The 27795-nt window shown below is 41.6% G+C and overlaps 1 protein-coding gene across 1 annotated transcript in view; it reads left to right on the top strand.

Moving 5' to 3' along the window:
• Positions 1-27795, top strand: part of FAM124A (family with sequence similarity 124 member A) — a 216084-nt gene that overhangs the window by 132714 nt on the left and 55575 nt on the right. The gene's annotated exons all lie outside the window — the stretch shown is intronic.

Below are 27795 nucleotides of genomic sequence, written 5' to 3'. Positions count from 1 at the left end.
GCTAGATATGATTCCGTGGAGGTGGAAGCCCTGTAAGGTCTGATGCGGTGGCTGCAGTTTTTGTTCAATTTGTCTTGAAAAACCAAACATTGATGTCTCCTTGGTCTGCTAGGTATGCTAGAATGTATGGGTTAGGGTGGTTTGGAAGATTCTTGGTCACCTATCTAGTTAAACATCTTTAATGTTTGCATTTCTGGGAGGTGGTCTGTACATTAAGAGGCAGGAACAAATGAGAGTTGGAGTGGCTATATTTGTAACAATATTGTTCATGGCTGACTACTAGGTCTGCTCCAATTTTGCCAGTCCATTTTTTCTTGATAATGCAGTACTTAGGTGGGATGGTTTCATGGCATGTGGGTGTACAAGCTTCACTATGCATGGTTTCTGTGATGAAGGCAAGGTCTGGTGTGGTTTCTGAAAGCTGATCAGACACGTTGAAGCACAGGTCATTGGCCTTGTGTTGAAGAGAAGGAGTTTTATCTGCTGAACATGATATTGCTTTGAGGGGGTGTGGCTTGGTATAGTAGAAGTAGCGAAGACACAGGGGTTCAAGGTAGGGATCAGTTGAGAGATGCATGGGCTGTGTCCCGAGGTACAAATTAAGGTTAAGTCAGTGGGTTAGATAAACATGAGGTGTGACAGATGGGTGTGCACTGTTTGGCTTCTGTTGTGGGGTGAATGAGGTGAGGTGGGATCAGAGAGTAGGCACAATCTGGAAACCTAATAAACATGGACTTGTGCCTCTCCTTAATCTTTATCTTCTTTCTGGCAAGCAACATTGTGGGTGTTCACCACATTGCTCTATATTGCTTAACCCCTTACACGCTCATGACGAGCTCAGCTCGTCATGAGGTACGCCTCTCGTACGCTCATGACGAACTGAGCTCGTCATGTAACGCGGGTTTTAAAAAAACTCAGCGCGCCGCGGTAAATCCTACCGCGGCTAAGGTGTTAAACACAATCAATTGCTTGCATCCTGGCAGTCTATTTTGGGAATAGTCTTGCTTTGCTTCAGTTGAACTAGGGTCACTAATGCCACAGATAATAATTTCTAAAAGGAAAGTTCTGGCTGGAAATATGGCGCCCTGCCTACCACCCATGATTTGGCAGTCCTGCTTGGAAATGGGCCTCTGTACCCACTACTTTTGCCCTGAATTTGTGGTCAGTGAAGTGATGTGTGATTTCTCTGTGCCTTAGTATCAATCGTGCTTCAAGGCAGAAAGACTTGTCCCAGAGTTCTGAAGCCATTCCTCTGTCTCACAGGCAGATAGTGTGGTGCTCCGCTTAATAGTAGGTTGCAGGTTCCAACTTCTGGGAGGTCCTACGAGTTAATAGTTGTGAATTATTTAGCCATTTAGTCACTGCTTGCTCCTTGCAGCAGCTGGGCACTGCCTATTCCTGTCCATTTCCTCTACCAGCCGAGCACTCTCAGTTTCTAGTTCCACATTTGTGCCAAGTTGGCAGTAAAACATTCCTGTTTTAGCTCAGTCTGCACTTTGCAGGACACTCAATTTGTTTTCTGTGACGCTGTAAGGTACCAGTTGAGTCCTGATTAGCCATCTCTTACACTGGGGTGTCTGTATTTCCTGCATCTCTTTTCTCTTCAATACTTCTGTTTGGTTGGCTTAATGCGCCCCAGCCTGTTCACTGAAATCCATGGTTTGAGGTGGTGGTTCGTTGTATGGAATGCCAGCTAGAAGTTCCTTCTTGTCCTTCTGTTTCCTCTCATGAAATATTCATCCCCCTGTTCATGCTGTATTTTGATTTGAGGTGTTGCGAATGATACTGGGGTTAGTCATTCTTTCTTGTAAATGATATAGGTCATATCAGTAATATCACCAGCACTGAAGGACAAGGGGACCTTTAATTTTTTTTTGAGAGTGCTTACTTTCCATTCTGCTTGCACGAGTCTTTATGCATCTCGTCACTATCAAGCGTTGCAGGCCTCTGTGGCGGGTTGTTCTGCTTCATGAGTTCCTGCTTTTACGACTCAGTTCCACTTCCTTAATTACACATGTACTGCCTATATCTTTGGGCCATCCATGTGCTATTCATCCTGCTTGGTTCACCCCATGATCCCGACAGTCCACATTCAATTTCCTTGTATTACATTAAGGAAGTCCCTGGAAAGATGGGGCCTTTTCACCTCACCCAGAATTATTTACAGCATCTGCTAATTGCATGCTGGTCCTACACTGACACTCCAACTGTTTGCAGTCTCTAACCCCGACGTTTGTTGGAAAGTACCAGGCCTTGGGGGCTAACTGGTGTGTAAAACATTGTTGATAAATGCAAGCAAATAGAGTTAAGTGAGTAATGGGGCATACACATTAATTTGCAGTGATTTTACAGGAATGCCACATGGGTTGTTGCAGTAAAGCAGGGTTCTCCAAAGTCGGTCCTGGAGGGCCGAAGCCATCCCAGATGTGTATTATATCTCCATTTAGACAAATGTCGTAAACTTAAAAATCTGCTTTGGATCCGGCCCTCCAAGACAGACTCTGGAGAACACTGCAGTAAAGAATAAGAATTGATTTTGTGGTTTTCCTGAGGAAGTGCTGTTTATAGGCTGAAATGCATTGAGGAAATACTGTAAAAAACTAAATGTGAGTGTGATAAAGATGATATACAAAGATATATTTGCAAAGTAAAATTAAAGAATACAAAAGTAAGGTTAAAATCTACATGGTGTGGACTCGTATGAAAATACATTGCTTTATTGTTAAGAATAAACTTAAGGGAGAGTGAAATCTGTTTCCGCGGTCTTTGCGCTCTAGGTCAGGGGTAAACATTTTCTAGCCAGTCAACAGTACCTAAACCCAACCCCTTTAATGGTCTATGGGTTCTAAATGGGGTTCGCAATAAATGCAAGTCTGACATAACTAAGCCCCGAAAAACTGTTCTTGGTGCATACCTACCAGGCGAACAAATATCTTGAAACTATTCCAAAACTCACCAACCAATTACTTTGATGCTGACATGCATAACACGACTGGCCAATGAAAGTTAGAAATGGAATATTGGGCCAGCAGAGTGTACCAAATAAAGGCTGGGTTTATTGATGGTTTGCAAACAAAAGCTGATATCTAAGGTTCAGCATTTGAAATTAACTGGCTGAAATGGCATTTTGTTTGCACTGAGAGATTATTTATGCTTTTCCCTAATTTCACGCTGTTAGAAGCTTTTCCATCAAAAAGTACATTTAAGAAGAAAACAATGGCCGGACAGAGGTAGAGGGTGACCAGTCCCAGAGTGGAAGGTGAGCCTTCCCATGTCTAAGATGGAACCTCAGTAAGTCAACCCTCATTGGTTTGTGCCTGCCAGAGTCAGACTTTGGGGGAGATTTACAAGGAAATAACGCATCTGCATAGATGCGTCAGTTTCCTTGCACCAGCGTCAAATGTCCTTGCTCCACCATGGATGCTCTGTATTTACAATACATGGTGTAAGGATTAACAGATGCGTCAGAAATTCTGACACATCTGTTGGCCCAAAAGTCACGTATTGCTGGAGTTGTGTCGCAAGCACAACACAACTCCAGCCATGTATTTTGAGGCCAAGACTTACTGTCCTGCGTAACTCCTTGCGCCTGCTTCAAGCAGGCATAAGGTTTTGACACAGTGGGGTCCTAAAAGTGGCGCAGTGAAATCTTGTCAATTTCAATGCGTCACTTTTACGAGGCCTTCCTGCGTGGGAAAGCCCACCCTGCATACATTATACCTGACACCGGTATAATGTGATGCAGGACTTTACTATGTGACGCATCTCCCTAGATGCGTCACGTTGCAAATAGGCCGCATTGTTTGCGCCGCCGCTGCGTCAAAAAAAGTGACGGATTGGTGGCGCAAGGAGGCTCAAGGGGCTTGTAAATCTGCCCCTTTATTCTTTATATTTACCGTCATCATCGAGCCAACACCAGTGATAATGTCTCCTCAAGAGTTTTGATCGTTGCTTCTGAGTTTTGCTGATGTAGCCACAAGTTGAGCTCTGCTGTCTGCTAGTTGCTAGCAGAGACAGGGCACATTCTTTCCAACAAGAGCACATTTAGGAGAAGGCTTAATTTGTTTTGATTCTCTGAAGAGGGGTCTCAGCAGTGCGTAAATTCTGCCTTGGGGGTATGCACTATACTATGAGGGAGTTGGTAGATGTGTTGTGCAGGTAGTAAATGGGGTGAATTAGGGGGAACACTGTGCAATGAAATGAAGTGAAACTGATCCCTGCAAGAGACAAGGGCAGCAGTGATATGTGTCTAAGTAGACTATTATGCAAATAACCTTATGAAACTGAAATCAGTGGCCCCATGACAGTGAGTTGAAGACTTCCACCGTGGCAGCTGCAGCTTCTGTTATTATTCGACCTGGAAATGTTGATTCAGCAGCAAGTCCATTCCCCCTGAAGAGGAAGGCTCATCATGGCTCGGCGCAAACTCGAGATGCTGTGAAAGGCTGACTGAGCAGAATTTACAGCAGGTTGTTTTTACATTATGTTTTTACATGATGATTTTACATGTTCTTATTATATCAGGTTTAACAGGCTCAGGGAATCGGATAAGAGAATTAGTATTATTGGGACGCCCAGATTTATGAGTTATTTCGTTTTCCTATTAAAAATGTCTTCTGCTGTCTGCAAATGAAATTAAACTTCAAATAAAGTCAGGTCCTGTCCTAACCCCCTGTGACTGACCAACCCCTACTTTTAGCCAGGCTGTAAGCCCAACTAACTGAGGGTGACCAATCCCTGCCGCAGGACACAGCATTTGGTATGCGCATAGGGCTTGTCAAAAAGCCTTCCTTTTAGCCAGCACTTGTATTTGTCCCACTTCCCGACCAATCGCTGCATTGAACAGATGTAGACCAGACCCTGCACCCATCTCAATCACAAATGCAGAGGCTGGCCTGCCCAGTGGGTGTCTTTCTTTTTTGGGGGCCGGCAGGCACATAAGTGGGTTCACAGATTTGAATACCGCCAGAAGGTCCATGGTACCCCATCAGGTCCAGGGGTCTGCAAACTCTGTTTTGGGTTCAGGAATGCTAAAAACTGAATTTCTGTTTTTTTTTGGGGGGGGGGTGAATATGAGGCGTCCTTTTGAATCTTTAAACATGGTCTTGGTGATTATGTGATGCTCCCCCTCCCAATATATCTCCTATCATTAATTGTTTTCAAAACGTCTAGACAACCGTCTAGACAACGGTACATGTCATGTAATGACGGCAACAATAAAAGATGTCAGGCCGAGCACTTGGGTCTGAATACCTGAGTAGGGGTCTGTTGACCCTCATTGAAGGTTAGGAAAACATGCTGCCTTGCTTATTTTTCAAAATGTCAGCTTTTGAGTTAGTCTGTGAATTTGAGCTTTCTTATTGTATAGAAGATATTCCTCAAAATATTCAAAACTTTTTCTTTCATTTAACACCAGCAACATTCTTAGTTGTGTAAATAAGCACTAGCAAAGCCACAAGGTTAGATAGCTGTGTGGCATGAGAATCCACCGACATCCGCTGGAACTGACTTAAGAAGGGGCCAAACGTAAAGCTGTGAAATCAACCAAATATCCCAGTTTTTTAATTACAATATGATTGATGAGTCCCCACCCCTTGGATGCTCCCACTGAGACAGATTAAGAAGAAGCAATTCACGCTATCTAGACTTCCTATCCTGTTCTGAAACACCTTTAGGAAAGATTTAGACACAGCTTCTTGAATAAACATATAATTCTTGCACACATGGGTAATTTTAAGTTTAGAAAGATCATCATCTTCAACACCAAAGCATCCAGCTGTTTATTCGATGCCATTTTAGCTTCCTTTCTTAAAAGTGAGCCTCAACTTTAGATTCAGGAATAAAAGAATTCTAGCACCTCTGCAAAACACTTATTTCTTCCATCAGGCCACTCTCAGAATCTGGTCTCATAAGTCTTGTGACCAGAAGATCACCATCACTATCACCGTACCACATGGAGGATGGTCATCCTAGGGACTCTCGTAGAAGTCCTAAAGCATTGAGATATCAAGGGCTGGTTATGCGTATTACTGGCCCACAGAAGACTTTAAAACACTCCCTCCAGTTCCAAACTCCTGTTGTCCCCTGGAATCTCCACTGGGACCCACTATATTCTAATTGCAGCTCCGCTCCGAACATTACTCAAGGTCACAGCACTACCCACTCATATTTTGCGTTCTCATTTTACCAGGAGGGACAAGGAAATATTTGCTGTTTACTTTTTCCGAAAGTCATTTTACACTTCATCTTTCCATAACATTTGTTCAAAGTCCACCTGTCAGCCAATAAGGCTTCACAATTTGCTTTATCCAGCAGCGACAGTCAAAACAATGTCTTCAATCAGTACACTGTGGAGGGTGTTGATGCTCGTTCACAAGATGTGCAACCTCTCTCCTTAAAACCTCCTACCCACCTCTATTTTTAGGTCTCGAGTTGGCCAAGAACTTTTTTTTACTAACATTTTATGTATAATATACATTCTTATAGGGCCTTTCAACTAGGCCTTTTCATCCATTTGCCTGTTATTGTGTCATTCACATTTTCTTCCACCCACTATAGCATACAACATGGGAGGGTGGACCAGTCTAATTCAGCCATTTGCTAACTTCACTATGAGTGAAGGCATTCTGCCTTTTTCCAAGGAGCACATCCACATTCAAAATAGTCCCTTTTCCCTTCAGTGCCAAGGATTTTTGAGACCAGAAAAATAATTTTGCTTTTAGCCAATGTTTTTTACACTTGATAGAGGATCAGCGGCTTCCCCAACAACAAAGTTTGAAAAGATTACTGATGTAGCAAGACAGGCATTGATAAAGCCAAAAGGTTCCCAGTGCCAAACCTATTGGCTTCGCCAATGTTTGTTCTTCTTGTTAGCCATAACACTGTTCAGTGGGGCTTCAAAAAGAACTGTCATCAAACATGATGATACGAAACCCAAGCTTGCAAAACAAAATGATTCTACAGTATTAGTCATGTTGGATCGAACCCATTGTACACTCATCTTGCTGTAAAACTAAAGGTGTTACTCGTTGTCTTGATGAAAAATTGGTTGAAATAAATGTAGGCCTGGGCGTGAAGTTCTGAAAAACTCTGCTCTGAGGGAGTGGAGTTTTTCCTCACTCATGCTCGCTAACGTTAAGTTGGGGAGCGAGTAAAAACGTACTTCTGGCCACCTCCCGGCAAGATTTCTCAATGCATACAATTGTGGATGGCCACTACCGCTCGCATTGAGAAACCTTCTGTTTGTGTTGAGTAAGCTGCAGATCGAGTAGAACATCTACTCGAGTGGCAGAAAGAAGTAGCTCGCTCTTGCGCTGCGTATGATGCCATTTGTGCTGATTTTACAGCTCAATTCAAACACCCCGCTAAAAATCGACACGAACGGCGCGACCTAAAGCACTACGCCACTTGCGGAACTCCACCTAGATCAGTGGACTTTTTTTGTCACTTCGTGGATCTCCACGAACTCCGCTATATATATATATCTTTAGAAAATTGTATGACGCAGGCAAGATATATAAGGGAGTACAGAATCTGTAGTCCATGAGAATACCTCCGCCTTCATGCTTTCTTGCTGTCAAAAGAATCCAATACAAATACTTTATATATATTTCAAACTCTCATTTACTCCTTAAATAGTGTGCTTGTGGGTGGGTGAATAGTCTTGATGTGAAAAGCTGCAGCACAGAGTTTTCTTTTCTGATAAGGGTCAGGCTCATTTGCAGATTCGATTACAATGCATTGAAGGTCCCGCCACATTACCCGCCTGCGGGGAGGTTTAATTAAACTCATTGCTTCTGCCCCCTGTCTTCATTTATATACCAGACCAGCTTTAGATGGGGGTCTCCAGAGATACACAGCAGCAGGTAGGACGCGTCCATGTCCAATGACACACAGCCTCTTCTGTTGAGAGATCGCAATAATACTTTTTGCTCCCATTTTGTCAAATTCTCCCCGCTTTAGCATTGCCGAAAATGAAAGGGATTTGTTTCTGGTGCATACATAGCCGCCTCTGAATGGTGGTTTTGTGCCGCGCTCTGGTGGTCTTCTTAGGCTGTTTGTTTTGCCATCCTGTGTTGATAGCATCCAGGGATTGCCTTGGAATACCAATGATGGAGGCTTTTTTTTCACACAAGCTGTGCTTTTTAGGAATGATTTGGGACACAGAGAGACAAAAGCCAGCCAAGATTATTATTTTATGCAAGCTAGCAGCGCATACAAAATGCAATGATTTATTACTGTGCATTTAAAGTTAGTACCCGCTAGCAAACGCAGAGCATTAAAGCACTGATTTTTAATAAATAGGGTGGTATTACAGGTGTAATAGCCATTGCAGTGATCTTGGGGTTGTATTCTGAAGGGTGCTATTACTGTGAATTGAATGCAACCATTGAAAAATGTGGTAAGATGTGATGTTCTCCATTAAGATCTGAATGTCACTTCAAAAAGGTGGTGTGAGAGCTCAAAGGATGTCAAGATCCTTAACACTGACCACAGTGCAGAGGTAAATACCAGAGGACCAAGCACAGAGCCTTGAAGGGAACCTCGCGTGAGGGATTTGTCTGACATCAAAGTGACCTGTCGCCTATACGATGGAAGTATTTTTGGTATTTCATTCTTTCAATCCACTAGGCTAGCGTAATATGTCCAGTCAATCTTTCACCATCATGAGGATGATTGATGCAAGATGTTGCCCCTGCACCGCCTTCTATACTTCCTGAGATGATGTGTGGCCATTGACCCCGAGAACACACACTGGCTCCTCCCCTGGGGAAGAATCAAGACTTCCGCTCCACAAATGTACAAGGCTTGGTGCACCACCCAGGCTGCAGCACTTTCAAAGTGCTTTTCAAACATCACCTTAGCAAAACAAGTGGGACAAAGGGCCATGGGCAGGAAGTTTGCTTAATTAGACAGGGAATTCATTTTTAGTTTTCTTTAAAGCAACTCTACATTTCTGTTCTATGTCATTTCTCTTTTTGTTCTTAATTTCTCTACAATTGTTTCGGGCTGCACTGGAAGCAGGTATTCACCGTCATCTTTAGGTTGGCTTTTTAAGACGGATCAATCTATTTGTTTACATTATTTTCTACCTTTATTTAAATCTCTAATCAATTGGATCTTGGGAATCGTACATTAGGACATTACTCTCTGTAGAAAATATGTGTTCTAGCTCTTTCGAGTAGAGACATTTGAATATGCATTGGGTAACAATCTGGTTAATTTCTAAATGTGTAAACCTTAAATAATCCTCAAGAAGACACAACCCTATGATGCCGTATTTTTGGGCGTAAGGCTTGTGGTGAAGCAGCGGTGTTTTGCTAAATTTAAATTATGTTTTTTTTTCAATAAGAAGTCTAGAGAATCTACTATAATTCTAGTTTGTAAAGTATTCAGTTCAAATTTGTTTGCAGCATCATCCTTCAAAATTGAGACCAAGGCCAAAGGCTGAACAGGTTCAAAATGGGCTGTTTTAAGAAGCGTATAAGGAGTACATTGGCAGAATGATATGCTATATGTCGCGTGATGCCACAGCTATGCTACATGGCATAGAAGACCTGTCCATAGAGCAGATGAGTCTTTCTACTATGTGTACAGGGTTGCAAGCATAGGAAAAACACTACATAAAATCTGCTATATAACAAATAGAAGATGTCTGTCTTTTTATATGCATACAGAGTTGTAGATTTATTAAAAGTAAATCAATCTATGTTATATGATAGAGCAGATGATAATTTATTTTTATATAGTAATTCAAACCACAGTTTTTCATAAATAAGTGCTGTAACAGTTGTTGCTTACAGCCAATGTTATGGAGCACAGGTTACTAAATTCAAAGGATCAACTAAAAAGCTGGTCTTGCATGATTCTAACTTGTGATCTGCAGATCACACCTGTGCTCTCGTATTCATCTTCCCAGCTCAGTAATCCTGCCATGCCTACCACTATGGAAAGTTGTCTTGCTCGGGAGGGCCTGGGACCTACCTTTATCTGCAGGGGGTATAATTTGTCCCTCCATGTAAAGTCTTTTTTGTGCAGGGCCACTATAAATAGAATGCCAATAACCACAGTGTGCAGTTGCAAAAACGGACCTTAATGAAAAATAGTGATACATAGTCGTTTTGAATGATTATAACTTAGAATAAATACAAAACATACTTTTGCAAACCTTCCACCTTACGTTTTACCATAATTTATCATTATCCTTAATGAGTTTTATAAGGACTCCTGTTCCACATTTATCAATTTGCTGAGAGGTCAGGTCCAGCTTCTGCTACAGTACCTGGCTAGCATTTCATTGGGACACTTGAAGCCACTTTTGGGCTCTAACACCACAGCACTTATAAGTTCATGTTCATCTTTAAGGCTCCCAGTTTTCTATGAATTTTACAGCCATAGACAAGGAAACAATGTTTCCCTATCTGTATGTATTGATAAAATATGGAGAAATCATATTTTGATTAACCCCACACAGTCCCAAAACATAACCTAATGGCTGTGCAGACTAGGGGGGGGGTGTAATAAAATCAAGCGATGCTCATGCATGCAGACTGTCCTGCCAGTCATTTCATACCCCTAACTCTACTGTAGAGTCCTGCTAACAACTCCCCGACACCCCTTAAGTTTTCTAGGAGCAAAAGACATGAATGCTTGTAAATGTAATTTGTAATTTGTAATTTGTAACTGGGTTTTGTATCGCGCCAACTCACCGACAGGTCTCAAAGCGCTTCTGACCGAGTCCAGCAACAAGAAACAAGATGAAATATGGAAATAGCAACCTAACTACGGGGAAGTAAACGCATCTTTGAAGAGTAAAGTTTTCAAGGTTTTCCTAAAGCGGAGAAGGTTGGATTCTCTGCGAAGCACCTCCGGTAACTTGTTCAAGATGGTGGGGGCTTGGACTGAGAAAGATCTGCCTCCTTTTGTTGTCAGTTTAAAACGTGGACAGGATAGCAGGAAGGAGTCGGAGGATCGCAGGGCACGCTTAGGTTCATATACTTCAAGCCTCTCTTTTATATAGGCTGGCGCCTGTCCATGGATTGCTTTATGGCAAATACACATGCTCTTAAATTCGACTCTTTGTTTCATAGGGAGCCAATGTAGCCTATAAAGAAGAGGAGAGGCGTGGGTCCGTCTCGGTACTCCAAATATCAAACGAGCTGCGTCATTCAAGATGACCTGAAGACGATTAATGGAGTTTTTTGGGAGGCCTAGGTATAATGCGTTGCCGTAGTCGATTCTGGACACTATTGTAGCTGAGACAATGGTCCGGAGCATGTTCCTTGAGAGTAGGGGGACGAGCTTACGTAGTTGCCTGATCAGGTTAGTACAAGAGCCAACCACTGCGGACACTTGGTTGGCCATCGAGAGTTCCTGATCGATTTTCATTCCAAGGCTCTTTACACTGGGACACGGTTTTGGGGTAGGTCCGAGTTCTTGTGGCCAGAACAGATCATTCCAGGGGGAAGTGGAGGTTGAAACTACCAGAACTTCCGTTTTGTCTGGATTCATTTTCAGTAAGTTGGACGGCATCCAATTTACTGTGAATCGTAGTATATCTTGGGCCGTGGACTGAGCCGAAGTTGTGTTGTCGATACTCAGCAGCAGTTGAGTATCATCGGCATAGTTAAAAACTTTACAGCCCATGTTTGCCAGGGATTCTATTAGTGGCTGTAGGTACAAATTAAATAAGAGTGGAGAGAGCGCGGACCCTTGCGGGACTCCACAAACTAAGGCGCCCACGTCGGAGACCTGATCTGCTAGCTGGATCCTCTGCGTCCTCCCTGATAGAAAGGCTGTCAGCCATTGGAGAGCTTGTTCTCTTATCCCGGACCTAGCTAGTCTGTCCAGGAGCAGTGCATGGCTGACAGTATCAAACGCCGCTGAAAGATCTAATAATATCAGGGCGCTTGGCTTTTTACTGTCAGCCATGCATCTGAGCTCATCCAGTACTGACAGCATTACTAGTTCCGTGCTATGGTGGGCGCGAAACCCAGCTTGCCGCTCCTGGAGAAGATGGTGAAATTCCAGAAGGGGTGACAGGGATCTTAGCACATGCTGTTCTAGTACTTTTGATAAGAATGGCAACTGGGAAATTGGCCTGTAGTTCTTCAGGCTAGTTGGATCTGCCCCAGGTTTCTTTATCAGGGGTCTGACGCGTGCCTCTTTAAAGGTAGATGGTAGTGATCCAGTAGCTAGTGAGACGTTTAAAAGGTCTAAGATCTGGTCCTCTAGGATCGGGATTGCTAGTCGAAAAATATCGGGTGGGCAGGGATCGGCGGGGGAGCCTGACTTGGTGGATGCTACTAGTTGTCTAAGGGTGGTAGAGTCGATTTCAGGAAATCTAGTGATGATAGGGATTGGGGAGTTTAAAGGGGGCAGTGGCACGGTATGTATAACTGGATTATTCTTCTTGATTTCTGACAGTATAGTCGCTACTTTTTCAAGAAAATATCCTTGGAAGGTGTCACAGTCAATCAATGTGTCTGCCTTTTCCTCCTTCTTACTTAACTCTTTCAGTATTTGGAATGTTTCTTTCTGAATATTTATAGCATTATTCATGCGTGTTTCGTAATAGTCCTTCTTAGCTGATACGATAAGCTTTTTATATAGTTGAAACGATGTTCTGTATGATTCCCTATCAGTGTCCTTTTTGGATTTCCTCCAGCATCTTTCAAGATGACGGAGCTTTCTTTTTTGATCTCGTAAGCTTTGGGTAAACCAAGGGGCTCCTTTTTCTGCACCCTTAATTTTTTGTGTTTTCTCGGGGGCTATCTCATCAATTGATTGCCTAAGGGTAGTTGTTATCGTGTCATAATTTAAGCCTATATCGGTACCACTTGATGGAGTTATGGATTTCTGTTTATATTTAGGCAGCACTTTGATCAGAGTATCAGAGTTGACTTTTTTCCATTGGCGCACTTTTTTAGTTATTAATGGGAGTTTAGCCTGGAAGTTGTTTGGCGGTATATCACACAAGATTAAATGGTGATCCGACCAGATACAGGGTGTAATATTTATGATGACCGCCTTTGGCATAGAAGACCAAATAAGGTCGAGAATATGGCCTTTTATGTGAGTTGGAACTTCCACAAGTTGTGCCAATCCAAGAGCGGTCATGGAAGTCTGTAGTTTCTGAACTAACAAATCGTTATCCCTTTTATCCCATTGAACATTAAAGTCACCCGTCACCAAGATGTTTTTGTAACGTGTGCATAGATCCGATATTATAGGAAAGAAGAGGTCGTTGAACGTTGAAGTGCTTTGGGGTGGGCAATAAACTGTTAAGACGATAAGGCAGGAGTTGTTCATAGTGATTTTTATCCCCAGTAGATCAACAGCATTTATGGTCTCAGTTAGGATTTTAGTCACTGTAAGCTGATTTTTAAAGATCGTTGCTACACCCCCGCCTCGAGTCCCCTCTGGTCGGTTATGCCAGACCATGTCGTACCCACTAGGAAGGGCGGCTATGATGTCCGGGGAGGAGGTATCACTCAACCAGGTTTCGGTGAGTGTCAGGACATCAATGGTCTCGTCCTGTAGAAGGGTGAAAATTTCCAGGTGGTCTTTCTGTAGTGACCTAGTATTAAGGGTAGCTAACTTTAGAGGAGGTGAAAGACTAGAATTCTTAGGGCTGGGGATACGGAGGATGTTATTTGCCTTAAGAGCGGCGCATATAACAGAAGGCAAACTGTACCTGTCAGAGTTCAGTGCTAAGAGATCAGTTGAAGTACAGCAAGTGCGTGTGCCAGAGTTCCTGAACCCAGTGCCCATTCGTGCGTGGACGGGCACAGACGGGCAGGACTCTGGCACGACTCCGGCGCAGATCCGGCGCGTCCGCTGTACGCGTCCGCTGCGCGGAGTCATCCCTGTCTGTTTTTATGACGCTGCAAATCGCGTCACGAGCCCAACCCGACCCAAGATGGTCGCCAAACCCGGATCCCTGCCCTCGGCGTCAACACTCAGCCGAGAGCAGGTCCGGAGCAAAAGGGGAGGGGGTGAGAGGGGGCTACAGCGCTACTAAGCGCAGGGGGTCTCAATAGCACACCTATTAAACTCAGGTGTGCGCACAGTGCAAAATGCAAATTCCGAAATTAAAAGCAGATATATTTTAAAAACACAAGAGGAAAGGCAAGAGACCTCCCGGCTTCCGCCTCAGGAGTGGGAAAAGTAAGTGCTCGGTCAGAATTACCTGCACACTCCCACACGTCCCTTTTATGACGCTGCAAATCGCGTCACGAGCCCAACCCGACCCAAGATGGTCGCCAAACCCGGATCCCTGCCCTCGGCGTCAACACTCAGTCGAGAGCAGGTCCGGAGCAAACCTGATGGCTGATTTGTAAACAATTTAAGTAAAACAATAATCTCTACATTTGTTGCTGTTCCTTATCCTAACAGAGACCGGATGGATCAAGTATTTCTTCATGAGATTAACCTGATTACCTCCTCACCCTTGGGAGATGATTCCTTGGCTACTTGTGTGCAGTGTGAGGAGGTGTGGTGGAGTTCAGTTTTCCATAGCATAATATAACGACATTCACACAATAACGAAGACACACCATACGTGCCTTCTATCTGTTTTAAGTGACATTTAATAAACATCACAATGCATTTTTAACACATTTTTATGAACTTTTTTCGCATAAATATATAAGGAAGAAGGTAACAAAAAATAAATGTGTCTAAATAAAATGAGAAAAAAATAAATGAAAGCAGTTTGAATGTCAAAAAACTACCCTAAAACAGGGACTCTTTCTTATAATAATGAAAGTAAAAATGTATATTCCAGAATTGAAGCTTTCTTGGTTAATTAGCTAGGGCTGGCTGAAAGTGTCACAAATGAAATGAGGCCTCTTGGCAGAAATGTCAGACTGCCATAGTTAAAGGAAATATTAAGATTAGCAAACTGAAAGTTTCAAGTCTACCACAAGTCAGATTGTTTTCATGGTAAGGAAACATAATCCACACACTAGTTGCTTTCACATCAAATACCTTGGAGAAATACTTACACATCCAATGGCAGCTTGTCTCTGATGTGAAGATTTACAAACTACGGTAAATTGACCAAAAACCGAAGTAATGTGCAGACTCATGACCGTATTTGACCCCCAGCTTCGCTCAGGGACACAGCAATCAATAGTGCAGCAGGTGTAGTGGCACTGGGATCCACAGGTCTTCCACTTAAATTATAGCTGCATTTGGGATGCCAGACCAGAGAATGGGAGTATTTTCTGTGCTTGCGTTAGGGCCTTTGACATCCTTACTATACCACTGCTTTATATTGTCTTACTCAGTACTGTTAATCCCTCCAAATCTGTCCCAGGCTTTTTTTTTAATATACTTACTATCATCATATTTTCTCTCTACCTCCTCTAATGGAAGTTTACGTGGTTCATGTGTTCAACACTGTTGTTTCAGTGGATTTTTTATTTTTTCTCGTGTCTCATAATTTAAACATCTAGTTCAAGTTTTAGGTTTCAAGAAAAAAGAAAGTTGCTTCTTCTGACATCATATACTCACAACTCTACTTGGAAAACACAACATATGGCCTAGCTTTGGTTGCCCTTGTTATGTAAGCCTCACAACAAAGCTGCCAAATGGACACATATCAGGTGGGACACCTTCAGCAAAGATCACATTTTAATTATGTTTTAGAACTGTCCATCCAATTGAACTATTTAACTATTCAAATGTCTTGACTCCATGAGAGACACATTCTTTTTACTACACCAAGAGAACAATAGACATTGAAGGTCCAGTTAGCTCTGTTGTGCCCAATTTATATAATTTTGCTAATTCTTCCTCCATTTCTATGCAAACTGATATTGAAATCGCCATAATGTTTATAAATCCTAGGTACCATTTCATCCTTTAAATCTATCTTATGTACATATCATTTTCATTTTATAAATCCCCTTTACAGACCTATGGGAACTTCAAGTATCTACAATAATTTCCATCTATTTAACTAATATTGCTTTCTCACGTGGGTCTCTGTTAATGTGCATGAACATCTGCATACCACCATCCCATAATTGATGGGTCCCTTTTTGCCACAATAATGTTTATGTGGTTACATTTAAACTCTTTTTTCCTAAAGCCCCACCAGTTGTTGTAAAATTGTTGTAAAATCTTTGTTGCAGAGATATCTCTGTGGTAAAGTTCAGGGAACATTTTAAAAGTTTATTAAACTTGGAAAAAATATCAAACATATTTTTATATTAGTGTAAGTTAATTTGATATATGTATTAATCTATACCCAAATAAAAAGTTACTGCACTATTAACTTCGTTTTGAAGTCAATGTTTAGTTATTTTAGATATGCTAAATTAAATTAATATTAGGTTTCTGAAGTTCAAATTAAAAATAACTCTACATAACATAAGAGAATTATACTTCTTTATCATGTGTTCATAATCATTAAAACTATGTATATAATTAATTAAAGGTATTTTATTTATATGTTACATTACTTTTTAATGCAAACATTTTTATGAAAATATGTTACCATAAAACTTTTTTTTTTAGATAATTTTATAAATATTATATTTAAATTATTTATATTTTCACTAGTTTAAATAATTTTATTTAATTTAACATTATTTCCTACGGAGTTTTAGTGTAAGTTCCTACCTTTATTCTTTGCTATGGTAGAGTGTTGCAGTTTCAGTGGTCGGCCAGGTGTGGTGCTGGCTTTACTAATGTAATGCTCTACCCCTGTTTCAGGGGGAGGAGACATGCAAGCTACACCATTGAGTATTTGTACGGTCAGATTATGTGGATAGCCCAATGTAGTCAAGTTACTCAAAAATGTCAAAGTAAATTTACTAGTAGTAGATATATACATGTAGATTTACCTTTGTAAATAGGCACCTGCATTTTATTGTATGTAAAGTCGTACTACAGTAACATTACTTACAACAAAATGCAATTCACAAACCTAGAAATGTAAATTTCCACATCTCTCTCTTCTACACGGAGATCCTCACACATGTAAGTTTACTACTCAGGGCCTAACTAGGATGTCGGTCATCCTTGGTTTGCCTTCCAACCGTCGTATTACGATTACTGCAGTCGGTGGTCAAAACGGCCGGTCATTTTGGCTGGCGTCCGATGAACTCAAGCCCGTCGGCCAATCTGAAACCACAACATAATCACATTCGGATGACGTTTCCGCCATCAGGATTATGACGTCCGTTTCCGTAAAGGCTTTCCATGTTGGGCTTTCTGACATAAAAAGCCAGTGGGAAAGTGACTTTAGGGCTCCCTAGCAGAGTTCCCTTCTCTCCGAAGCCTCTGGTTGGGGGCCAAGGGGGCACCTATGGTGCACCCTGTAAATCCCTGCACCATGTAGCATGAGGTGCCTACCACACGGTGCAGGGATTTACAGTGACTCCCTTTTCTCTATAGGAGCTTGTGCTGCAGCAAGTTTTCGACCGCCGCACAAGTTTCCATAGGGAAATGGGAGTCTGCGACTGCACTATGTGCGGTCACATCATAATTGCAGTTTTGGACCACCGACCCGAGGTTAGTCACTCTCGAAACCGCATGGATGTCAGTCAGAGGAAACTCTGACCAACATCCTAAATAGGCCCTCTGTAGTAAATGTGGAAGGAACCAGAGGAGTGGGTGGAAAAAGTGATTACTTTACTAAATGGGAGGGGGTTAGGGAGAAGTAAGCCCATTTCTGTTCACAAACTGCACTTCTAGTGAAAAAAGGACCCAAACAGGAATAAGACATGAAGTAAGTCCAACAACGTACAAAGCCAACTACTAGTGCTGTAATACCCTCCCATTGAAAATAATGGAGGCACAGACTTGAGACAGAACACCATATCAAATAATGTTAACATAAACTAATTTATCTTGACTTTTGAAAAATATGTATTAATGGAATTTGATATTAAAAACTGATTAAATAAGAAATAATTATTGTATGATAAAATATTTTATTAACTATTTAATGTAACAATTATTTGAAATATTGTTACATTAATACTGAAATAAATATAACTTTATGTTTAAATAATTAAATTAATTTAAATTAATTATATGCATACTTTTTTTGTAATTTCTAATACATAGTACACAAATATTTTCATTTAACTTTCGATAAAATCATTTTAATTGAATTTATTTAAATTAAATGATCTTATTCAAAATTAAGCTAATAATGTTGACATATTCTCTTATTGTGCTTTACATTTAAATTAAATATATAAAAATATTTCCACTAATATTTAACATGAAACTATTTTTTGTGACTGTATTTAAATTTGAATACATTTTCACATTTTCACTAGACTTTCCCTTAGGGAGATCTCCGCCCCTGTGGCAGAGAGCCAAACCTACTTGTAAAAAGTATCTAGTAGTAACTTTACACTATTAACTTAATTTTGTATTAAATATTTAATTAATTTAAATATATTAAATCAAATTAAAAAAAATTTTTTTAACTTATTTATAGCATTTTACCTAAAGGAAAATGTTTGTTTTCACTTATTATTTATTACAAAATAGAAAGAATTTATAGATTTAAAATAATTGTTTTATTTATATATACTTTTTTAATATGAAATTAAGTCAAAATTAATTAATGATGCTATGCGGTTCTGTTTTAAGTCCTTTCCCCCATTGTTTTCTATGGGCAGGTGTTGCAGTCCAGTGGTACGGCATGTGTGGTGCTGGACTTACTCCTGCTCTGTTTTTGGCTGTAGCATTTTATGCTCATAAATGTGGCTCCACTTCCTGTTTCAGGGGTGGAGAAATGCAAGTCTATATTTTGTAGTCAATTTATACTTGGAAATGGTGAGCAGCCAAAAGTAGCAAAATGACTAAATAGGGCCCGATTATGGACATGCACAGACATTCTAGCACTGCATGGACTTTCGAGTCCATGCCGTGCTGGAAGTTCCGTTGCCGTTCCCAATGCGGCACCTATTTTATAGGCACGCTGTGGGACCAGCAAAGGAAATGCCCGCCAGTTACTAATAAAGTCAATATAGGGTAGGCGGTCCTCACTCAGGTTTGGCGGTGCAGCAGCTGGGCAGTCCTGCTCCTGCATAGTCAAACTCGTAATCGGGCCCTTAGAGAAGAGTAAATTTACACATGAAGATTTACTCATGTGTAAAGTTACCCTTGAGATTAGGACCCTCATTGTCTAAAAAAGTAATGTTCCTGGAGTCCTTTGTTGATATTTTGCCTTCTTCTCTATGACTCGCCTTTGGTTCTTCACAGCCCGCCAAGATCCAGAGTCATGAAACAAAGGGGCCCATTCCGATCTCGGTTGGAAGGCACTCCGGCCGAACCGGATCCAGGTTCCGGGTGTTTTCTGACCGAGCCGGACTCCTGCAGTCCGACCCAGCGAGTACGATGCAGCCGTATGCTGTCGGACTCAGTTCGGTCGAACTCCCACTGAAGTCAATGAGAGCCGATCGTACGATGCATACATGGGCTCCCATTGACTGAATGGATACGTTGCGGACAAGTGCGCCCCCTACAGTGGGTGCACGTTGGTTCCATCCGCACCGTACATGCCTGTGTTGGGGAGACCCATGGGTTTCCCCCGGTGTCCGTGTCGTAGGGCTGCGGGTAACAGGGGGTCCGATGCGGACCCCCAAAGCCCAACTCCGGGAGCTATTGCGAGCCGGAAGTTCCGACTCGATCCGGCTGTCCGAATCGAGCATCGTACTGGCTCGGTCACAATTTGTCTCCATTGCGCGCCACAGTTAGCTTATGGCCGAGACGTACGGAGCGGTTCGGACCCACAAACGGTTCGGACGGAGATTTTGCGCTTGTTCGTATCGTACTTCGACGTCCGGATCCGTGTACGAACCGGACGGAAATTCAGCCTCTGAATCTGATCCGCTAATGCTGAACCCGATTCGGAGCCCTTCCGACCGAGATCGGAATCGGCCCCTAAGCCTGTCTATTATGCTTCCTCCCCCCCCCCCCACTTGGCCAATAGCTCAAACAGTTAATTGAGCATCAATGGAACTGTGTGGTTAGGCAGGTTGTGCATTAAATTCCCTTAGGTCCCGTTCTCCCAAATTTGAGCTATCTCTGTAAATGATACCGAATGCGTAATGTAAAAATATATAGCCATACTTTCATTTGAAAACTCAAACCTCTTTTCTAAAAGCCTCCGGAGGACACCACCGCTAACCAAAACCAGGCAGTTTAAAAAGGCTAAACACCTTCAACCATCCATAGATAGAAGAAGTGTGAAATTGTGTGAAGAAGCTGATTTTTAAAGTACCACACTTTCTTCTCACATCTTTTATCATAGTTTCCCCAAGTATACCACTACTCCAGCAAATATAAAAGTGGATGGGATTGTTCCATTTTTCTTTATAACAATGTAAAGCATCAGTTCTTCTTCCCTGCTGCGTATTTCCTAGATAAGGATAGCTGTCAAAAGACAGATTAGTAGATGTTATAAAGGAGCAACTGGAAAGTGCTTCCATAAAAAGTCCAATGGTGGGTTCCAGTCGACAGACAGTGGGAGTGTAAGGTGTACTTGCTTATTATACTTCAAAGGACTTCCATGTTGGGGGAACCCAAATAATATATGGTTATTTTCAAACTGATCAGAAGAGCACTTTACAAGTAAGCACTCTCCCAGGACTTTAGGCATCCCTTTTCAGAAGCCCTAATGAGCGTACTAGATTGCATGTTGCAACTAAGCATTTATCAAAAGTATGGAGCTATCGTTTTGTGTACACCCTCCAAATGAATCACTATTTTTTATTTCCCACGAAGTTTTCTCTTCAAGTTGACTCTGTGCCTCATCCCAGGAGCTGACTTTGTGCCCCACCCAGCATACCACTGATTCCGTACTTTTCCTTCTCCTGTGCTGTTTCAGGCTCTCGATGAGCCTTTTAAACAGCACTGCCACGGGACCGCCACGCCGCCTGCCTGCCAGACTACAAAAAACGTGTAATATGGCAGGTGGGCGGCAGTGACTTTTGCCTCACCACTGCCTCGCCTGCCCTTGCACCGCCAAAAGTTGTAATCAGGCCCTGTTATGGCCCGTTCCCATTCTACCCACCTCACTGTATAGTGCTTTCTGGCCCTCCTCTTACTCCTAATGGGTGACCCTCCCTTCGTAACCCAACCCACTCCTAACCTCCTGCCCCCTTCGAACTCTTTTCCAACTTACTCATCCTACCACAGCCTGCATACCTGCCCCTCTCCCCATTTTGGATAACTACTCACCCCTTTTTAACTCCTTTGTCACTCAGCCAAACTCTGTCTACTTTTATTTCTCACTCCCCTTCACTTCAGCCTATTTTATGTAGCAAGCCTCCTACCTTAGCACCCCCCTCATGTGTTCATACTGCCTCCATCATGTCCAGTTGACACTTCACCACACTTCAACCTTTGACTCCATTTCTACCTTAACACATTTGTCACTACACTTATCCTACCTAAAAGTAGAAAAGCTTTTTCACTCACACTGTTTTCCTCCCTGGGACTAGCCATGCTTGCCCCAAATGCTATTTCTCCACCCCCATTTCTTCTCCTCACTATGGATAATCTATCCCTTACACATCTTTTAAAACCTCTTGTTTGACTCTCTTCAATACTTCTACACTCCCCACGTTTCTCTATATTACTTAACCCTATGAGGAACCTCTTCAACTTTCAAGACTATGAATAAGTATTATGCACTCTTCCTTCTAACTCTCCAACCATACACTACTACTAAGCAACCCCATCTCATCACTTCTCAGCACCTGAACTGCCTCATCAATTCACAGCCCATTAACATGAACATCTTAAAAATGTACACCAGATCTCAGGCTCATTTCCTGACCTCTTGTTCATCTGAGAAACTTAGAAAGGTGCGATCATATTCCACTGAACTGTCATGATTTCTCCACATATTCTGGGTGACCATCACCTCATCTCTTTCCGTGTCAACTCCCAAGCAGGAGCAGAAATGGAGAAAACCACTTCTAGACAAACAAACTCACTCTGTCACACTTGATTCCTACTTTTTTTAAATTCTTTTTATTCTCTTTTTTTGTTAAACAGTTGTGATGGTACAGTGATAGGTCACAAAGCCACACTGTGGTAACAGATGAAGAAAAGGTACATGAATAGGTTCACAAATCAAGTCATTACCCAATACATCATTAGACAATGGGAAGGTCAATATCCAAATCATTTTTCTGCAATTCAACAGAAGGAGAGATACATATGTCGCCCCCGAACCTGTTCCATTTCGACCACTTGTGATCCATTTCGAGGGACAACCTCTATGTTTGAAAACATCTTTCTCCGCTATCATAGCATTGTCCAAATCTTTAGCCCACTTTGAGTATTTAGGCACTTGGGGCTAGATGTAGGTAAATCTTTTTTACCGATTCTAAAATACCGAATTTTATCGATTCGGTATTTTAGAATCGGTAAATTAGATGTAGGTAATAATTCGGTATTTTTTACCGAATCGGTAAGATTCGGTAATTACCGAATCTGTATTTACCGATTCGGTAATTGCCATTCATTCCTATGGGCCTCCGGGCCCACAGGAATGAATGTCAATTACCGAATCGGTAAATACGGTAAATACCGATTCTGTAAATACCGAAAAAGTCAAGGGTGGCAGGGTGGCCCTTTGACACCTTGTTGCACCCCTGATTAGTGTTTGTGTGCCATATGGCACACATACATGCCCTAAGGGCATGTATGTCTGTCACATGGCACAGGTGTACATGCACAGATTTGCATATACACAGGTATTCGTTATACCGATATACCGATTTTCGGCCGTTACCGACCGGTATTTGGATACTGAGATGTAGGGCATCTCAAAATACAGATTCGGTAAATTCACCGATTCGGTAAAATTACCGATTCGGTAAAATTACCGAATCTGTATTTTAAGATGTAGGTGGCACTGTAAACAGTGCCACCGGGCTTTAAGGATTTGTTATTTACCACCAACTAATAATTTTCGTTATTTACCACCAACTAATAGTATTTTCGGCCGTTACCGACCGGTATTTGGATACCTACATCTGGGCCTTGATTCCTACTTGATTGAGAGTTGCATTTCTATAACGGGCTTCTCAAAGACTTCAACAGACTAATACTTGAAAAGACATTCACTTGTACCAATTGCAGAAAAATAAATATCTTTTTGGATGAACAAAAAAAGATAAACAAATTAAACACCAGAGTAGATGCTCTACAATGCTAATACAGAAAATTAAACTGTTAAAATACATCTTCGATAGCACACCAGGATAGACAAACTCGTGCATTAAGAATGCAAAACGATTCCCTAAATCTGTACAGATCTCCTGCACAAAATGTCCTCCAAGAGAAGTATGTGGGGTCCCTCCAGGATCTGCAACAGAGTGCAGCACCACCAGTAAGCACTTATAAGCATTCTGCAATGCAATCACTAACAAGATTGTCTCCAATACAAAGAAGTTGGAAGAAACCAGGAAGAAAACAAGCAACACCCAGCTTGCAAAAAACATGATGAGCAAAAAGAAATGGTGAAGACAGTCACCATCCAACAGCTGTCAGACACAGAATTCAACATACTAGTCTAAATATATGGGGCATTTGGCTCTGTGTAGACTCTTAGATACAAACTTCCAAGGCCATATTACTTACTACATCTGTTCCTGCCACTTCATGAAGCATGCTCAAGAAATCCCTGGCCTCCTCAATCTTCCACCGCAAACAAAAGACCTCCTTCATCAAACTGCTCATCAAAAAAACTTTGATCTATTGGTTCAGCCAACTAGATACCAAACTGCAATATCCCAGCTGCTTTCTTCCCGATCCACAACTTCATAGGAAACAACCTACTCTGACCACCAAATAGACTTTTAGCCAGGCTTAGACACTGGGTGCTCTCTGATATCCATCTGGTTGATCTGCAAATAGTGGTAGACACACATGAAGTGGTGACTGTACTAGTGCTTCATCTGGCTGTTAGTTTTGGCAGTGTCCACTACTATCTATTAACACTAGAAGACTCTGGCATTTGAGAAAGTGTCCTAAGCTACAAACTAAAGGCAGGCATGACATTGTCGCACTAACCGTGGTCACATCAATTCCTTCCACTGTACGCTGTGGAGTACTCCAATGTTCAATCATCTCCCCACTCCTGTTCAGCCTCTACCTCAAACTCCTACCAGATCTAATCAATTACAACTCTTCCAAAACTGACATTCTGACTTGTGGACAATGGAGAAGCTACCAACCTACAAACATCTGGCCTCAGGAAACAAAATCAAACAAAGCAAGAAATATCTTAACATGTTCCGCCCAATGAATCAAGTCACAAGAAGTTCCTTCTACACAATACAAATAGTCTGACGCACCCCTAGAATATACTTGCTGAAACTACAGACCTCTGCCATGTCAGGTACAGTCCAAGCACATGGTCTGTTCCTTGGGGTATCACTCTATCTGCTTTGCAAATTGCAAAGGATGTGAATCACTACAGCAATTGAGCTCCAATATCTTTGTCAATTGGAATCACACTCTGCATCATCCACAGGGCATAAGCCCATTGTTCATTCCAAAGGTACTCACAGAACAGACAGTCCATTCTAGACTTGCACATTGGGTGTCCACTCTCTCCTGCAACAAGAAGAGCAATTGTGGAATTGTGTTCTCTGTATAAGTGACAAAATTATTAAACTCCTTCCCAGTGCAGAAAAGGAACATGCAAGACAATCTAAGATTTAGGAAGTAAAGGCATGGCTTTCCGCTCATGATGCAGAACTACACTAAACCCTTTGCTGCATAAAAGCTGAAAAGGGTATGGAACTCTGTCCCAACAAAGATAATAAAAATGCAAACGTGTTTACTCTGGCTGACGATAATCACCCCTTGTACTTCACAGAGCATTTATCCTGGCCTGCAGTAACCAGTATATGTTGAACAATGCTTAGCCTGCTTTGCCTCTCTGCCGCTCCTGATTGAAACCTACAAAATATTTACCCTGTGCACCTGTAAACAATGCATGCCATGTACTGATCCTCTGTTGCTGCTGGATAGACCTTCTATGGTATCTATCCCTGTTGCCTGCAGCCTTTGCGTGCCATGTGCTGCTCCTCTGTCACTCTCGGTTGAGCGCTATTGATACTACCTTTCATAATTTGATAAGATAGAAGAGAAAGCTCCTTTGCAGGATCGGTTGCGGTATTGTCCCAAAGAACATATGAGGAAATGGGGGAACATCCTTTACGACGCGGATGTTACCCCGCAGTACCTTTACAACGTGTATCTTAGAACGCAAGTCGTAACCACGACTTGCGCTGGATGGCGCTAAAGGACAAGGAATAGTAGATTTACTATTCCAACACCTTCCCTACTGTACGTAGGCTGGTGTTGGAATAGTAAATTAAACTATTACTAAGTCCGCACCCCTACAGCGCAAGTTGTGGTAACGACTTGCGTTGTAAAATACGCGTTGTAACGGGACGCGTGGTAATACCACGCGTCGCAACAACGTACATCCGAGGAAATGTGCCCCTAAGTAGTTTAAACTATCAGCAAATCAAATGGCATACTCATATAAATAAGCCTTCTTTAGGCGAGTATACGATTGAACCATAAAGCTTTATTAAAGATTGAAATCAATTACAGAAGACAAATATATGATTAGTCTCTAAAACCATCAAAATGCATAATAAATCATGGTGGGAATCGGCATTTATCGCAGTCAAATGCAGCAAAATGCCTGACATTAAATCCAGCTTCAGGAAGAATTACAAAATATTTTAAAGTTCTAAGCATGAGACAGTCTGACAGAGGGCTGCTCACAAAGATATAGAACAACAGAAGTGGCAATACTGATACCTATTCAAAGGAAATTATTCTCAGGGATCACACATTGAAATCAAACAACATGTTCCTCAGACCTCTTTTTCTGGCTGAATTAATCAAAATGTATGTAAATAAATTTTCATTAATTAAGACGGAAAAAAAGGATTGTTTAATTGAGGCTCAGCCTTACTGATTGGAGCCCAATCCCTGTTTTGGTATTCACAAAGATATAGGGCAAGTCAGCCCTAAGTCTGGCTCACCTCCAGAAACCAATTCATTTAATAAGAAAGTACACAGTGAAAAACGCACAGTCTGCATGAGGTGAGTACATTGTCACATAGGCTCAACAAATCACAGTACAGAATAATGCATCATTGCCTACCACCATCCAAATAACCATTCCCTAATGAATAATAGTTGGTTGCCTTTTGATCCATTGTCATCGGATGTGACAAACAAATCTAGTTACATTCCAAACAATAACAGACTGATATAATGAATAGAACTACTAAGAACAGTCAGGAAGAGCTTTAAACAGGTGCATTTTGAAGGAAGATTTCCTCAAAAGTTCACTAAGAACACACATCAAAAAAGCATTTAATTTGGGCGAATCATACCCCAATTGTCTTGTTTCAATATGTAAACTCAATTGAAAGTTTCATTAAAGAAAAAACAAAGCATTTGTTTTGTGTACATTTTGTTACCTGTGGAGACAGTAAGAGATGAAACATGGACGCATTGAAACACAAGATGGAGTCAGGCCTATTTTAGGCTTTGTTTGACCAATGTGAAGAAAACTAAGGGGCATATTATCAAGAACGGAGTTAAAAATTATCGCCGGTTCAGCGGCAGAAAACTGCTGCTAAAGCAGCGATAATGGGCTTGATAATATGCCCTTGAGAATTCCAATAGAAGTCCATGTTCTGGTGTGAACCTGGGCTTCTATTGGAATTCTCCACGGCATATCATCAAGACCATTATCGCCGCTTTAGCGGCAGTTTTCTGCTGCTAAACCGGCAATAATTTTACCGCCGTCCTTGATAATATGCCCCATGGTTTTTTAAAGTTCTTTAAAATGTTTGTTTTTACTAGAAAACTTTTGTTTCAAAAGCAGTTAATCAGAAATATATCTTTCAACCCTACAGGACATTTATCCTAGTTGCCAATAACCAGGGCATGCAGTGGTTTACCCCTCCATAACTCCTAGATAATCCCTACAGACCATTCATCCTAGTTACCTCTAATCAGTACATGCCCTTCACTTCTCCTCTGTTAATTTAGGGTGGTTTGTATCAAACAAAAGTCTGAAATCTGCCTGTCAATGCTAACACCTCAATGACAATGTGTGAAAGTTATTTGCATGAGCTAGGCATCAGGGCATTGTCTAAAAGACGCTATAGAGCAGAGGTTTTCAAACTGGGGCGGGCCCCACTGGGGGTCTTAAGTTATGGGAAAGGGTGCCAGGCTGAGGCCAAGATAAGCATCATGCTTTGCTTAAAGTAATAAAAATGAACGGCAGTAAGCCACTTAGTGATGGGCCATCACTAACATCTTTTGTCATTTATATATTGACTGGGAGTATGTGTAAAAGGGGTAACAGAACTTAACTGCAATGTTTAAATATGTTTAGACATATTTAAACATTGCCAATTCAACAGAATAATTGTGAAAAATTGAGGGGGCGCCCAATGATTTTTTTTTTACACAAGTGGTGCGGCATTAATAAGTTTGAAGACCACCGCTATAGAGCCTACATATTGTCTGTCTCTAAACAGTGCATGCCCGTCGGCTGTTCCTCTGGCACTCGTAGGTGGACACTACCAAATAAAGCATGTAATTGTTCTACCACTACTTATTTCTCTTTTCGTACTTGTCGTAAATGGTCATGTTGTGCTTAACATCAACTTTTTAATTAATTATTCTGCATTGTTTGTGGATGAATATCTGTGCATGGGATTACAAATTATTTTCTCTACATCTAATATTTCTGCCTGA

The sequence above is a fragment of the Lissotriton helveticus genome, chromosome 8 (genome assembly GCF_964261635.1).
Source record: "Lissotriton helveticus chromosome 8, aLisHel1.1, whole genome shotgun sequence".
Lineage (NCBI taxonomy): Eukaryota > Metazoa > Chordata > Amphibia > Caudata > Salamandridae > Lissotriton > Lissotriton helveticus.
The sequence above is the reverse complement of the archived record's forward strand: the minus strand, read 5'-3'. Positions and strand labels throughout refer to the sequence as shown.